This window comes from Centrocercus urophasianus, unplaced genomic scaffold (genome assembly GCF_019232065.1).
Source record: "Centrocercus urophasianus isolate 14NV4802_14NV808 unplaced genomic scaffold, USGS_Curo_1.0 seq_10, whole genome shotgun sequence".
Classification (NCBI taxonomy): Eukaryota; Metazoa; Chordata; class Aves; order Galliformes; family Phasianidae; genus Centrocercus; species Centrocercus urophasianus.
Window position 1 is genome coordinate 89,328,201 of NW_024884142.1, and position 13,956 is coordinate 89,342,156.

The 13,956-nt window shown below is 38.4% G+C and overlaps 1 long non-coding RNA gene across 3 annotated transcripts in view; it reads left to right on the forward strand.

Moving 5' to 3' along the window:
• The window catches only part of LOC122166288, a 35,052-nt gene that overhangs the window by 1,863 nt on the left and 19,233 nt on the right, over window positions 1-13,956 (forward strand). For all 3 annotated transcript variants that reach the window (XR_006170760.1, XR_006170759.1, XR_006170761.1), the window contains one exon: window positions 12,641-12,785. This is a non-coding gene — a long non-coding RNA (uncharacterized LOC122166288). The remainder of the gene's footprint in view (window positions 1-12,640; window positions 12,786-13,956) is intronic.

Here is a 13,956-nt window from a genome sequence, read left to right on the forward strand (position 1 = left end):
ATACTTAGCTAAAGTTCTTTTGTGAACAGGTAGTAAGAAGGAATTTACATTGCTGCTCAGTAAGAACTAGGGAAGCCTAAGATAAATACACTCATTTTTTATAGATTGTCTGAGAAAAAGGAAGGGAAAGGGAAGGAGAATAAGGAAGGAGGAAAGGAAAGGGAAGGGAAAGGTAGAGACAAAAAAAGGAAAGTGGAGCAAACAAAGAAAGAAAAGGAAGAAATGATTGACCAAAACTGAAAGTAGTTTTATACACGGTGGAAGGATTCACCTGCTGGAACCAAATTAGGTAAATTTATGTGACAAAGAGCTGGTGTGTGGAAGGAAGGACTAAGGAACATTTTATTGTGTTGTACCAGGTCTTGAATGTTTGTCCTCAAAGAGAATGTGGATAAAAAAGATGGTAAAACAAGTTTCCATGAAGTGGCTCCAAATATATGAGGAGGGACTAGTGAAAGGAGAGACAGATGTCAGGAAGAAAAAAGCAAAACTCCTAGGAATACATCTAGGGACCTCTTTAGTACCAGGTAGTATAGGTTTATAGATGATTACTAGCCACATGTAGCACAGAGGATATTTAAAGTTTAGATAAAGGCTGCTCGGAAGAAAGGTAGAGTTCTAAATGAAAGCACCCAGTGTTCCTAAAATGGGGTAGAAATGTCATGGTGCTGTTAATCCTTCTAAAGTAGGTCAAGCTTGCTAAGATGGAGCAGATACACCTCATTTGAACCTGATTAGGAGCATGAAATGGGAAACGGATAAAAGGAGAAAGCAGGAGGCGTTGAACAGTTAATAAAGACCACTGTCTGAATCAGACCATTTATTACTTTCCTAATTACTTTAATCACTCTGTCCCTTGTTAAATTTATTCCCCCTTAGCTTCACTGTGTTTTTGTTAAACATGTACATCTTTAAATTTTACTCCATTTGTGTCTGTTTCTCATCTGGCTTTCTTAAGAGAGGCATATTTTTCCAGCTTACTTACTACCACTTCTGTTACAGAAAGGGTTTAGGAGTCAAGATATCAGTTTAGGTTTTGTCCACTGTGGTGGGAAGTGTATCCATTAACCACAGTTATTTTTTTGATAGAATTTGGAAAAAAAAGATTTATTAGTTAACTTATGTAGCTCCATGTTTTCATACTGCGAAGCCAGGATTAAATACTAGAAGAACTATGGACATGAAAATATCATCTTTCAAATTGAGAGGTCAGTTTCTTTGGACTTCAAATCACGGTCTGGGGTGGTTTGAGATTTTCTTTATTCCACCTGTCTGCTTTCCCTTCTACTAAAGACCTGGCAAGAGAAGCCAGTTTTTCAAATAGCTGCATTCACAGCCAAGTTTTTTATCTTCAGTACACAATACCAGGGGAAGCTGCCAAAAGAAATTTCTTTCAGTAGCAGGACAGAGGACTAAAAGGAGCTCAGAAGGATTGTGTCAGCACAGAGCATTCCAGGAATATAGATGTATTTTGATTGTAAAATGAAAAGTTAAACTATAGTATAAAAAAAAATTAATGTGATAGATCTGAATGAACGGACAAATGCAAACATATCTTCCTTCTTCTCTGTGCTACTGTAGGCACTCATGTCACAAATATTTTTGTACTGGAATGTTTATGTACCTTCATGACCAGTCCGTAATCTAACAAGTTTCCTAATCTTCCCTAACAGTCATTTCTGTGTTTCTTTTGATAGTCACTAGAAAGTTTGTGCTTTGTGCTTCGCAAGTATTTTACTTCTGTGTAATTTTTATGTATGTTCACTGAACTGTGATTTAGAATTTTCTGCTTGTGGGGCTTTCCTCTAGAAGAAGGAGGGAATTAAAAACCCTTTGATCTTAGGTGTGCGGTACAACAGTCTTTCCTTGTCGAAGACTGTTCCTTGTAAATTTGCTTCTGTTAGCTTTATTTTCTACTTTATTGAATGCTGTCTGATTATAGATTCAGGTGATTGTCTTTTTAAAGGAATGTATTCTAGAATTGTGAGGCAATCATGAGATTGCCTAAAGCACAATAAATTATTATAACATTCATCTTTCCCAAAATATTCCCCATTTTAATATCCACATTATTTTTTTCTGTTCCATATTAAAGTTCCAGAACTACATTTTTGAACTCTTAGAATTTGTTTTTGAAAGATGTTTGTTAAACAATGAAATATGAAGTTATTATCATACAAGCAACAGCAATTTACACTTCCAATTTTAACATAATCAGTCCCTGTGCATAATGAAATAATAGTTGCAGTAAATTTTTCACTACCTGAGCAGTAAAAGAGTTTGAAACTTTTTTTCCCAATTTAATGCAAGTAACTTAATAGAGAATAAACAATACATGGCCACAAATAAATAAACATTCCATACATGTTTTAAGAGGGATTTGTTAAACCTAAGGCATATCGTATTGATGGAGAAAGTTTTAGTTTGAAATAGATAGATGAGCAAATCAGCACATCATCACAATTAACTGGCTCTTGGAAATTCACACTGGCTCTGCTTTTGATATCTATTTAAAGTGATTCAAAGCTTTTATATTAGTTTGACTTTTTGACCAGAAATGTCTGTATCTATCCTTCATAGTTTACACTACAAAATTCCCTGAAATATTAAAGAATATATAAAGATTGTTCTTCTTCTTGTGAGTCAAGTTTGACAGAACCTTATCTAATGCATCCCACCAAAAGGTAAGTATACAATGAGAACATGAAATCATATTTTGCACCTTCTTCCAGCCAGGGAGAAGACTGAAACCATAATACTTCCAGTTAAATGTAGATTTCAAGAACATTTCTGACTAACTTGGAGGCTTGCTGTCCTGCATAAATGTGAAGAATTGTTCTTTTAAGCACTCTGGTTCAAAGACAGGTTATTGACAGTACTCAGCAATGAAAATGTCCTCTTATTACACAATATATAATGTCTATATATATATATACACACAAACAAACAAGCACAAACAAACCTGACCACTCCTTTGTTGTTTATGTTTATTTGTTTTTTCAGTCTTTGACTGAAACTGTACCAGTGTAGTGTAATGCTCAGTATACTTCCCCTGGCTAGGGACATCTGTAACCCCAGCAAGCAGAAATGCTTGCAGAGATAAACTGGTTTAGTGAGTATACGATGCAACGCGGAAACCAGAGAAACTGCTGACTTACTGGCTTAGAAAAGACAACTGCCCAGAAGGAGAACTGGATGGACAGAATGAGATCTAGAGCTGAAGGGCAGCCTGTTTTTGGTGAAATGACTCTTTTTGTATCTTCATATATCCACCAAGCTACAAGATGGACAGACAGGAAGTCATTTACAAGCCTTATGTAATATCCAGTCCTACAAAGAGTTGCATACTGTGGGACTGCTCTACCCACGTAGCACTTCACCATGCACTCATACCTCCCATCCTTATCTTTGCATAACTCAAGCCCAGACCTCCTACAAGATGATTTCCCACCTCTGATACGCATCTGTTCTTTTATCTGCCTGTCAAGGACATTCAGAATCTAAAAGAAGTTGCAAGAGACAGCAGAGCAAACTTTCAAGTTAGTGCATGAATCAAGGCAGATCTGATAAGAAATGCGATTTTTTATTGCCTGGCTTCTTTTTCTTTCTTTTTTATTTTTCTAAAACTGAATTCTCCTGCTGAATAAGGAACTGATTCTTGCAATATATTGTTCTTCAGTGATCAAAAATCTCCAAGGCAGAAAAACAGTTCTCCCTTTAGATCTGACATCTCCAAAGCCTGATATATGTGGTGAGTGAGCAAGATGAAAAGGAATTATTAGGTTTTTTATTAGATTGTGATGCAAGCTCAAGCTAGCAAGGCTCATCAGACATTACATCTAGTGCAAACATCTATGGACGCACTTTATTCTTACACATGTTGGTGTTTGACTGCAGTCAGTATTCCTCTCTACTTTAACATGGGTTGCTTTCTAACAATTGTCAGAATGACACGGGTACACACAGTACAAGATTTAAAACATACTTAAATTGTACATCTTTTGTTCCAAAAGTAAACCTCTTATTTATTTCCATGGAAACTGCAACTGATACAAGGAGCACAATAACGCTATTGGATAGAGCAAATTCTCAGCTACATAGCTATTTTTCAACACAGTCACCACCGTTAGCTATACATTTTCATCAGCACTGAACAACAGCCTGCATGCTGTGCTCGTAACAATCTGCATGGCTACTGAGAGCATGTTTTGTCTTTCACATCACTGTCACCACTGCTGAAACACTCCACCTACCACCTCACTGTGCTAACATCCACTGTTTGGCCTCCAGAAATGCCCAGCAGGTATCAATGAATGTCAATGAAAAAAATGCAATTTTTTGTTCATATTCGAATTCAATGACACACCTTTGCTCCATATGCACTTCTGTGTCAGACACCATTGTGTCAAACTGTCAGCAAGACAGTTTAATGGAATATTGGCAGAAGGGTTCAACCTCTACTGCCATACTATCAACTTCTGCCTCGTGGGCCAGTGCTTTCAGAGCAGCCCTTATAAACAGTTATTGATGTGGAATTATTCTGACTGTACTCCTGAATTAAATCAGAAATAATTATTTTAAAGGCAAAGAAGCTGTTCTTCTCTACACAATACAGGAATCCAAAATTCAGGCCTTCATCTGGTAACTTTTGTTGGACTTGGCTTTTTACCATCAGGGACTTCTTATTTCAAATACAGCCCTTCTTCCACTCCTTTATGGTGGCTAAGTGTTGTGTGAAAAGTATGAATGAAACCATGTTGAAGTCAGATACATAGAGATTGTCCATTGACTTAAGCAGGAACCACACAAGAATTGCATTTCTGAAAGCTACACTGGGTACTGCAAGCACTGAAGTACCTTTTCTGTTCCAGTGATGGACTTACTAACAGTAGGCAGCTCTCTTTGCAGTACATCATACTCATTTTAAACCTGCTCTGAACGCTGCAGAAGTGAAGTAATAAAGCAGGCTGCCCAAAGGCACAGAAGTAAGCTTAGGCTAAGCTTGCAGATATTCTACAGTGGTATATCTTTCATGTGCTATAAAAATTCATGGTGCTTTTTCTAAAGGTCACAATAGCTTCAAAACTGAGCAAAAAGAATAAAACTCACCTGATAAGGTGGTGTGTTTGGGAAATAAAAAGCTAAGTTCTTGCTTGCAGTCAATTTTTGAATGAGTGTTTCAAAGACACTGCAGCAGATCCACAAAGGCAGATATTATTCCACATAGTTCTCAAGGCAAATGTCCACAAATTTCAACTTTTGTGACAACCTTTACATATTAATGTGAATTCAGAGCTAGAGATAAGTAATTTCTAATGAAAACAGGAAAAAAAAAGAGAAAATTTCCCAAAGTAATGCTATATCCACACTAACTTTTCAGAGAATGTGATCAGTCTTTCGGACAGTAAGAAAATATGTCTTTATTTAAATGCAATGAAAAATAATCTGCTCCCCAGCTGCATGGCTATTCAGTGTGTTGGCTTGATATGTATGCTGATTTTTTTTTTTCCAGAAGTTCCCTAATCATTTCCAAATTTTGAGAAAGTAATATTCATCTCTTCCTCAAGATGATAAACCAAGTATAAAACACTTCACCTGGACCTTTTTATTTAACTGGTGAATGCCTGCAACTCTGGGCACATTTCTCTCCTTTCCCTCCCATTGACTCGTGCATTATACAAAGGAGAAAGGACAAGTAATGCTGTCACTTCCCCACTGCACTCCCCAGTAAGCCTGTAGAGAATGTAAATGACAGCAAAGACAGTGTAAGACACTGGAAAAACTACCTACGCAGAGAAACCTACTGAAAAGCAGAAAGAATGTAAGACAAACGTAATTTCATAACCTTCAATATTCTGCCATAGCTTTGCCAGTGTTATTCTCCTAGTAATTCTACCTTCTTTCTAAGTTAAAATAAGTCACTTGAAAGAAGAATTACAATGCATTATCTGAATTTCTCATCGTTCATCTTGTATCGCTAGTGTCCAATAGGCATTTTGAGCCTTTTAGAAAATCTTTTAGAAAATCTTTAAGAAAATGATCTCAAATTGTTCCTGGAGTATTAGGAGCAAAATCAGGCACTTTCAGTCATAGTCATAAAATCACTCCACCAATTCTGGGGAGATTTCTTGTATGAAAATTGGATTTGACGAAAGAAGTTTTCTGTATTGAAATGTAAAGCAGGCTGAGTTCAAAATTACTGGTTCCGACAATGTCTTTCCGATAAACAAAAAGCAGATGAATGAAGAGCCTACTAAAGCAAGGGGATTTTATTGTGATAGATGGGCTGAATCACCTCTGCAGAATTGCTGCAAAGTGGAATGAGAAGGTTGCTTACGTTTCATTATAATTTATGTGGCCATAAAAATATTTCTCTCTGTTGCTCAGAGGCAGATTATAGATCAATAGGCCTCTGCAAGGATGTATTTATGAATGTGACTCTACTGGTAGTGACTAAATGCTCTTATAAATGCCAGAGAATGTGGTCCACCCAGATAACTGCTTCCAGCAGAAGCTTCCGACCAGCACAGAGCAACAGTGCAGCTGCTTGAATGCGACACTTGCCAGAGACCCATGTGCTGCCACTGGTGAAAGTCTCTGCTAGTCAGTTTGTCATCTGGAGGTTGCAACTACCTCTGATTTACCTGGGACAGTGATCACAGGTCTGCTGTAGAAGTCCCTATTTAGGTTAAAGACTGTTAGTAGAACTTCTGCTTGAAGAGTTACTGTTGGGTTAGACTACAAATTGTTAGATGTAGAAATCATATTTTGTTGCTGGGACTTATGAAAGCAGAAGTCTATTTATATGCAAATTTTCTGAGAGAGAAAGACTTAATCAAGCTTCCAGGAAGCTGAAGTTCTAGTCTTTTATTTGCCAAGGACACAAAAATCTTCAAATATACGATCAGTGACTAATAATTATCATACCATGATTAAATGAAACATCCAAAGTGTCCATAAATATTTGAGCCTATTGCAATTTTCAGACATGTCATTTGATAGCAAAGGTGACCAATATAAAGACAATTGATTTTTCTCTAGGGGCTTCCTGTGCAGAACATCTGTGAGATCTAGTCCTAGAATACAAGGGTATCAAGCAGACGAAGTCAGGATAACATTTTGCTTTTGACAGAAAGAAGAATAAGTATAGGAGCTGCACACTTGTCTGAAGTGTGGGCTAATGACAGGGCTTATTTTAATCTTTCTTGCAGAACCACTCTTGCCAAAGGCTGCATTAGCAGATATCTAGAAATAGCATGCTTTGTAAGGAATATGAAATATGAAAGTTAAAGTTGGTGAGTGCTCTGAGCCTTATTTGCCAATTAAGAACTGCTCAGCTCCACAAGTAGACGATAAGCGCATTACAAAAGTAACAATCCAAAGGATGCTTAAAGGATATAGGTACACTGTCTTAAATGACAAATTCCAAAAGAAACCTCTACTTGGGGTTCATTGTTGATTTCTAAAGTATTCCTACTTTTCAGCTTTCTGTGTGGCAACAACTTCCTGGAAAGCATTTTGTTCTTTCAGCTTCATCCATATGCTTTTAAACCAGGCTTCCTGAATGCTTTTTGTGCACTTGGAAAGGTTTACATATCCCCAAACATCTTTTCTTTTTCCATCCATAGCAGCTGAAAAGAAAGAAAAACGATCTTGCTTTAGGAATGGTATATCGTATATTATATCAATGTTACTGAAGACTTTACTGAATTTTACTGAATTTTCAGGGATCCTGATCTGACCCTATAATGAACTGGTTTTGGCATACAGTTAAGAACATATAAATAAGGCAGTTTGCAAAGTAAAGAGCTGCAAAGCAGTGCCTGCCAAAGCAAGTCCTCTTTGGCTTCAGACCCTCTCTCGCCAAGAGGACTGTATATCCAAGTACTTCATTCCAGTCCTGTAACTCTGGTCACTCCTACACAGAGCCTTGTCCCTGAAACAAATGCACCAGTTGGCATGCTTGCCTCTAAATAGTTTATGTCACAACTCTTTTACCCAGTGGGAATGCAACTGTCCCACTGCTCAAAACACAGTGAAAGGATAGAATTTGTATTTCTGTGCCTCATCTAGCAGAACAGCTTTTGATCCAAGAGCTTCTGTAGCACAAATGGTGGAAATTTTCTAAGCTGATGTTTTACATTTTGTTCTATTATTTTCTGTGAATTTTCCATGAAGAAACGAAAAGTTGAAGAGGGAAAGTGTAAGATAATGATGGCCTCCTAATACAACTTCTTGATTTATATCTAAAACCTGTCAGGCAGGCATTTTGCTGCAATCTCACTCAGAGATGTAGAGATGTAAGAAAATAACCAGGACTTTAAACCTGAGGACAATTGAAGACAAAACCAAAGGTATCTCAAAACAGTTATTTTAAGTGGCTGAGAAGACATTTATACCAGTAACCCTGACAGAGACTGACTATAATAATGAGAAGATTACTTTCTTCTTTTTGCTTTATGCTTCTCAACAGGGCAGCTCTCAGTGAGCAATTACAATTAAAGAACTGTGCTTTTGTGGCCCTGGTCAGCTGCTTCTAGGATCTCCACTTCATACTTACATACGTGTACAGACTAGGACAAGACCTCACTGAGAGCAGCCCTGCTGAGAAGAACTCGCAGGTTTTGGTAGACAAAAAGCTGGACATGAGCCAGCAGCACATGCTTGCAACCCAGAAGGGCTGCATCAAGAGGAGTGGCCAGTAGGAAGAGGGAAGGGACTGTTCTCTCCTACTGTGCCCTTGTGAAACCCTGTCTGGAGTACTGTGCCCAAGTCTGGGGCCCCCAGCACAAGGAAGATGTGGAGCTGTTAGAGCAGGTTCAGTGGAGGGCCACAACCAGATCAGAGGGCTGGAGCACCTATCCTACAAAGGAAGGCTGAAGGAGATGGAGCTGGGCTTGCTCAGCCAGGGGAAGTCTCTGGGGAGACACCATTGTGACCTTCCAGTACTTGAAGGGAGCTTATGATCAGGAGGGAGATCAGCTTTTTACATGGGCAGATAGTGATAGGACAAGGGGGAATGATTTTAAACTAAACGAGGTTAGATGTTAGTTGGATACTTTTTACTCAGAGGGCAGTGAGGCGCTGGAATAGGTTGCCCAGAACGGTTGTGGATGCTCCATCCTGGAGGTGTTTGAGGCCAGTTTGGATGGGACTCTGGGCAGGCTGATTCACTGGGTGGCAACACTGCCCATGGCAGGGGGGTTTGAACTGGATGGTGTTTATTTATGGTCCCTTCCAGTCTGAGCCATTCTATGCTATGATATAACAATATTTCTTCCCAGTGGCAAGTGGGCCCCATTTATATAATGAGTAGGGCAGGGTGCTCTGGTTTGACTTTTGCTGTAGGATTGTTGGTCTTCAGCTATGTCTTACAGGTGTACTTGATGCATATATAACAGCATTATTTTCAGTCTCTGGATGGCTGTGGTACCTGGTTCATTACCTTGCTGTGCCTGGGGCTGTTGATGGATTTTGTTACCTGCGCCTTGTACTGCCCGCTCTGTTCAGATTCTATAGAAAAATGTCCAGGTTAGTGGGACTGATCTGCATTGGAATCACCCTGCAATCCTGGTTTGGCTTTTTACTTATGGGCCAGCCCTGCTTTTGCTGCTCCCTGATACTTGGAAAGTGGGAAAACATATGGACTAGGGCTGGAATGAAAGTGCTGAGGGCAAACATCAGTACTATTCTTAAAAGTTAAGGTTAGATTCTTCTGGAATTTTATTAACAGAGAAAACTGTAGTCGTTCTCTGAAAATTTCTAGAAATGGGCTATCCAATATTTTCTTCATTAAAATATTTTAATCTTTAGTTGGTCTAAGTGAGGAAAGAAACTGGTACTTCTCAGATGGTACATGCTGCATGACGTTTTGTTACAATAGGATATATGCTTCCCACAAACTCCTGTCTGCCAATGGAACCAACAGGATTACAGAAGTAGGATTTGATCCTCTACTTCAGAACAGGCTGTTTAGAGAAACAGATTACTGGCTGCTAAGATAATCTTCTGGAAGAACCTACTTACTTTCAGCCTGAAGAGGGATGGAAACTACTCTCAGTTTGTTGAGAGAGCAATCTATAGCCAGAGCTTTCGAATGCCTTGCATGCTTCACCAGAGTGTATAATGTTCTGATTTAGTACTCATTTACAAAGTATCAAGTTTTCATGACTGGCAAGCATCACCTCGGAGAAATCAGATAAGGAATCTGTATGTACTGCTATACCTAGGCCAGATTAAGTTAAAGCTTTTGAAAGTTTCAGCACTCACTGAATGGATTAACCCAGCTCCTTATGGCTGGATTCTAATTAGAATCACTGTATTTTTCTGCAGGGTAGCATAGCATATCTGGCACGCTTACTAACGTTTCCATGCTGATTTCACAGCTTTAACTGTCAACTTACTTTCGTTCTGAAGAAATGGAATGGCTGTTTGTTAAAACAAAATCTGGGAAGGAGAAAAAAAAAAGTTAGAAATGTTGGAATTCTGAGCTTTCCTGGAGCATGAGAAAACAGTGGAGTATGTATCCCACTTCATAAGGATGACTGTCCAGTAAAATGTCTTTTTGGATCAAAGTTTTCCTCTTCTCTGATTTAGAAAAAATCTGTACCTTTGCCAGCACATTTTGCAGCATGTCTTGAGCTGTTTTGTAGACGTTTGCAGCAATTCTTGCTATTTTTGAGCTGTTTTGCAGTTCAGTTGCCTGTTTCTCAGGACATCAAGGTGAGAGTACATCGTGAGGAGCTGAGTATTAATGCGGATAACAGTGTCAAATCAGTCTCTTCGGCAGCTTCTTGTTTTAAGAGGCTTGTGAAGAGGTCTGTGTATGCACTCATCCACAATGCTTTAAAATCTTTAAAAATCCATATCAGAAAACCCCAGTGAGAAATGCTCTACTTACCTAAAAATTGTAAGTCATAGGAAATAGTGTGCAAAATCATCCTGAATCTGTGGAGTTGAAAGGAAAAAGAGAGCTAACATTAAGTGAATTTATAGAATTTCCCTTAGCTTCCTGTTTGTTGTTTCTGAAACCTGACTCCTCTTTCTCATCTAACTAAGCCTCAGGGACTAAAGTCATACTAAATATAAAAATTGCTGGTCTTGGTTAGACATATTTCTAGCAGCCAAGGCTTCTGTACAACACTGAACAGCAACAAATTCTTAGGGAAAGAGTACAAGCTCAGACTGTGTATACAATCTTCTCAGTCTTGGAAACATCTGGTGCTAGTACTTCAAAACATTTCTGGAAAAGAAGCTTTTTTTTTTTTTTTTAAATTTAATGATCAGTAATGGACTTCTGTGTGTTTATCTCCTCCTCAAACATGTTCATAGCTCCTAGATCCTTTAGCAGTAGCTTCCAAAATTTGGTCATGTTTCATGTTGCAAAAATTGTTTATTTATTTAAGACCTGTGGCTTCATAATCACTGGGTTGCCTCTTAGTGTTGTAAGAAGCAGAGAACACTAGTTTGCTTCCCTGTCCTTTTCATGATTCCTTACACTGTTCGTCCACTGGCAGCACTGGAATGTGGGCTATTGATTTATGAAGGGAAAACAAATGCCTACTGTTGATGCAAATTCTGCTCACATCTACCTCTCTCTTAGCTACTTGGCATTGTGGTACACTAATGACAGCTTGGGGCAGGTGTGATTTCCTTTTCTGTGATAAACCAGTTGTGCTCTTATCCTGTGAAAATGTGATGACAGATCAGGAATGATTCCAGTTAGACAGCCCATGTGTATTCAGCACTTGATGTGTTGGTGGTTGCTGTGCTCAGTCAATTAACAGTTTGTCAACAGTGGATTATACGATACCAAAATTAAGATAGCACCTCCTGCTAAGTAGATTTTGCTTCTCTTAGGATATTGGCACCTTGGTAATAACATTCAGATTCCAGGCTGAGCTTAGTTTCCTTGCCGGTTCTGCTGCCGTCTCTTGCTGCTCAGAGCTGCAGTGTTAAGAGCAACTTTGTTCTACTTTCTGAGACTTTGAAGGTTTTATCAATTTTTGTCATGATGCCAGGGAAGTAACTGCCCCTGAAATTTCTCAGCAGCAAGTCAACTCTTCTGTTGCTCTAAGACAGGATGGAAAAATATTCTGTTTCACAAAGGGTGAAATGGCTATTTTGATCTTTACTAAACTTTCTTGTGTGGTGTGGGTTTATACATGAGTGGTGTATGTGCTTTCTCTTTAGCAAAGCTGTAGTTCTGAGTACTACTTCCCCTAGGTGTCATCTCCACCATGGTTTACTCAGATGTTCAGCTATCTTTCAAGATGCACTTGAGACATGTCTATATCAGCAAGAAGAATGATTGGCTCAGTCATGAATGCCTGTTCACAAATCTGTTTCAAAATATCCATATTGCTAGAGACTCTTTAATTTTCCCTTAATTTCTGTGTTGTGCATGTTTGTATTTTTTGCCACTTTATATTCTGGTGTGGCCAAACCGTTCTAGCATATTTCATTTATCTGTAGCATTTTAAAGTGTATAGTTACCAAATCAATTATTTCTAAGGTATAGGTACTAGACAACCAATGATGCATTTCCTGAGCTTATAATAAGAGACATACGGAGGTATAAAGCGCTTTGAGAATAAACAATCACAAACTCCTGAAAGTTCAATTTTTTTGCTTACTGCAGGCCTGGAAGGCTGCTTGTGAAGACCCCCTGCATCCCAGTGTATTTCAGTGTGATGTTAAGGGTGGAGGCAACATGCTGAACTGTGTCACTTCTGAGCAGCACTGCAACCCATAGAATAGTTTTGGATTTCAGCAAGCTCTCAAGGGTAAGTTGCCCAGAATACCTTTTCATGCCCATTGTTCTACCTCTGCACATACACACATCTGCAAGGCTGAAGGTTATAGGGGACAGTGCCATGTTAGTCTTACATTGCAGTTAGACTTTATTAACCTCAACTATAAAAATGGATGTAAGAAATCCTGGTTAAAATTAAATAGTGTATAAATAACTTGCTATTTTCTTGGGACGTGATCACATTCTTAACGGCTGATACTCCACTGTATGTTTAGAAAAGTCTTCTGCTACCTCTACAGAAGAAATGAAGTTGTTTCGCCTTGTGTCTTTGTTCACATCATAAACTACTCTCCCAATTAAAAGTAAAGCTAATAACACACTAAACAAATTATCTGCTTGCATCTTTAGCAACATTTTCTCTTATTTTAAAAACAAGAAAGATAAATTAAATATGGCAAAATGGGCTGTCTAGATCTAGCGACTCTCAGCTTCTTACATCCTATTTTTTCTGTCCTGGAGAAAATACAACTGAACGTAAAGATAGGAGATAAAATTACTTCTTGGAGGCCTTGGTATTAAGCAGTCCATGTTGCCTGAGATCTAGCGGAACACTCATGTGCTTTCTCAACTTTTTAATGGGAAACAATACCTGTCATTATGCCACATGAAAAATGAGTCTTCTTTCTGGAATCATCTAGTTAATTACCAGGCAGAAGTTCACATTTCCTTGTAAAATGAATTTAGATTTTGCTGATAACTTTATTAAGAGCAGTTTCATAGTGTTATCTTTCATTTGCTTGTCAAAACATTGCTTCTCAGTGCATTACTCCATTACAATAAGTTGAGGAAAAAGAAAAAAAAGGCAAATAAAAGCAACTTTAAAACTGTGCAAGCCATTGTAAAAGATTGAGACCTGGATTATCATTCATTCTTATAAGGACTGAAAACGCCCCTTCACTCTTCACCACCAGCTTCTTGCACAACGTGCATGGAAGAATTGTATGAAGTGAATCTATTTCTTTCCCCTTGCCAGAAGCAGAAAAGCATCAGAAATACACAGACCTTCAACTTCCACTCTTGTTCTCTGTCCTAAGAGTGCGCGAACAACCAGGAAGCTCTTATGGGTTGTATAATCAATGGATATCAAGATGTTACAGTCACAAAATAAACAAGAGAGTTAGGCAAAGTGAACTATGATAACA